This window comes from Lagenorhynchus albirostris, chromosome 12 (genome assembly GCF_949774975.1).
Source record: "Lagenorhynchus albirostris chromosome 12, mLagAlb1.1, whole genome shotgun sequence".
NCBI lineage: Eukaryota > Metazoa > Chordata > Mammalia > Artiodactyla > Delphinidae > Lagenorhynchus > Lagenorhynchus albirostris.
In genome coordinates, this window is record NC_083106.1 from 69,243,540 (window position 1) to 69,246,445 (window position 2,906).

The following is a 2,906-nucleotide window of genomic DNA, read 5'->3' on the forward strand; positions in this document are numbered from 1 at the left end:
GTGTCAGTGTCTCAAAGAACATTATCTGTGGTGGATGTAGTCTGATAACAAATAATAAACATTCGTTTAATCCATGAAGTAGTCAGTTTCCCTAGCTACTATTGATAACAGTAGGCAAGTGCATTTCAGTTCCAGGGTGGGACTTGCAAGACATTGCCCTACCTTTTGGGAGGTTCTGCTTTTAGGAGATACTACTAAATCATGATGATGCTTATGATAATAACGATGGAAGTAGCTGTTTATTTAGTACTTACACTGTGCTCTCAACTTTATAAAACCCTCACGACATCCTAGGTTCCTCATTGTACAGAAATGGAAGCTCAGAGAAGGTAAATGGTAAATAAGGGGCAGTCAGCTTCCCCCAGACTCCTCCCCTCCACTCCAGGCCATGTTGAGTCTGGAATCCAGCAGCGTGGGATTGCTTGGAGGTGCTCATTTTTTCTTTCTGAATGTTATCAACCCAGTCCCCAGCTAGGCTGTAACTACTCTGAGAGCAAGGACAGAACCTTCTACTTCTTCACCTCCCAAAATACCTAGCATGGTCTCTTGAAAAGAATCAATACATACTTATGGGTGGTTGAAGGATTGCTTTCTAAATGGGCAGTTCTGGGGTTGGTACAGTAAGGAGGAAACAGAGAAAGAGCCCACAAGGTAGAAATCTGCCTGTTAAAGTGTCTGAGTCTATTCAATGTAATGTTTGCTGTTTTTTCCTCCACAGGAGCTGTGAACACGTCTCTTGTTCGTGGCCACCACTTGTATTTTTAAGCACTTCCCAAGATCCTCATGGTTGCTGGGGGTCATTCCACACTTCTGCTTTTTAAAATTTTATTTTTATTGAAGTATAGGTGATTTACAATGTTGTGTTAGTTTCACAACACAGTGTACAGCACAGTGATTCATATATATATATGTATATATAGTTTTTCAGATTCTTTTCCCTTATAGGTTTTAATTTTTTTAAGATTTTTAGTTTTGGCTACGTTGGGTCTTCGTTGCTGCACGCGGGCTTTCTCTAGTTGTGGCGAGCGGGGGCTACTCTTCGTAGTGGTGCGCGGGCTTCTCATTGCGGTGGCTTCTCTTGTTGCGGAGCACGGGCTCTAGGCTCATGGGCTTCAGTAGTTGCAGCACTTGGGCTCAGTAGTTGCAGCACGTGGGCTCTAGAGTGCAGGCTCGGTAGTTGTGGTGCACGGGCTTAGTTGCTCTGTGGCATGTGGGATCTTCCTGGACCAGGGATCGAACCCGTGTCCCCTGCGTTGGCAGGTGATTCTTAACCACTGCCCCACCAGGGAAATCCCAAGATTTTTTTTTTTTTTGATGTGGACCATTATTAAAGTCTTTTTAAAATTTGTTACAATACTGCTTCTGTTTTATGTTTTGGTGTTTTGGCTGTGAGGCATGTGGGATCATAACTCCCTGACCAGGGATCGAATCTGTACCCTTTGCATTGGAAGGCAAAGTCTTAACCACTGGACTGCCAGGCAAGTCCCTCCCTTATAAGTTATTACAAAATATTGAGTATAGTCCCCTGTAGGTCCTTGTTGGTTATCTACTTTATATATAGTAGTGTGTACATGTTAATCCCAATGTCCTAATTTATCCCTCCTCCATCCCCACTTTCCCCTTTGGCAGCCATAAGTTTGTTTTAAAGATGTGGAACGCTTCAGGAATTTGTGTGCCATCCTTGGGCAGGGGCCATGCTAATTTTCTCTGTATTGTTCTGATTTTAGTATATGTGCTGCTAAAGTCAGCACTACACTTCTGCTTTCATTGTGCCCAGACCTTCCCGAGTCTGCACCTGGCATGTACACAGGTCTTTTGTTTTTGTTCTTCCCTTTCGTGTTCTCGGGTCTCCTCCCTCTTCTGTTTCTTAAAAATTGTAGCTAAGGAAGAGGTGCAGTTAGTAAGCTCTTTGCTTGAGGCTTCCTGGTTTTCATGTGATTTTGAAAATTCTGTTCTTTGAAGGTAGTTGTAAAACATGGGTGATGAGAATATTTGGCATTCATTAGGCAGTTTTATATTTGTGAATAAAACTGGTAGGAGATTCCAGCTTACCCAAATAAAATGATCTCCTCTTAGCTTAGCACCATAATAAAGTTAAAAAACAATAAAAAAGAAACAGTTCGAACAGGAATAATTTAAAAGTTTAATCCTGAGGAAACTTCTCACATTTTTGTTTTGCCCCAGAATAATAGCTCTTAAAGATGGTCATCTTTAGTTTGGTTTAGAATCAGTTTTGAGAGTGTACACAATTTCCCAGAGTTGCTTATGTTTATTTAAGCCCTCATTCTGAGCAGTGGTTTGTGCTAAACTCTGGTCAAATGTTCCTGAATCTTTGAAGACTCTGAGCTTGATCTGAGAATCTTTGCTTTAGTTTAAGGTGTCAAATTAGAGCTATTACAAAACAAGAGGACTGGAGTTGATAAAAATTGATAAGCAACTCTGAGTTTTATTACTGCTTTTACATTTATTTATTAGTCGATTTTAGGCTAATCTTATAATTATTAATGTAGAAAAATGTAAGATGTAAAAGCTGACATTCCCCCAAGAAATTCCTGTGTGAATTGTATAGCCTGATTAAAAATATTACATGTTGGCACCAAAATTATGGGCTTCTACTATTACCACCCACAGCGTTTGAGGGAAACAGTGAGGCATAAAGAGAAGCTATGTAGAATCCTGGAGTTGTGGTCTTCCTGGAGCAGCAGCTCTGTGGAAACATAAAGTCACAGTATTTGTAGGAGGAAAGAAAATGTGATGGAAGCATGAACGGAATAGTTAGTGAGGTGGAGAGTCAAGGATGTGGGTTGTGTGAGTGGTTAATTACTTGTCTCACTTGATTGGGCTTTCGGTAAACTTGAGAAATGCCAAGTTGTTTTTCCGGTCTGAGAGCTGACTTGCTGTTTGGG

At 40.9% G+C, this 2,906-nt stretch overlaps 1 non-coding gene across 1 annotated transcript; it reads right to left on the reverse strand.

Annotated features, from left to right (window-relative positions):
• Window positions 1–1,644: 1,644 nt before the first annotated feature.
• On the reverse strand, window positions 1,645–1,751 carry LOC132530952 (U6 spliceosomal RNA). The gene has a single exon (XR_009543958.1). It is a non-coding gene; the product is annotated as a U6 spliceosomal RNA (small nuclear RNA).
• Window positions 1,752–2,906: the final 1,155 nt, after the last annotated feature.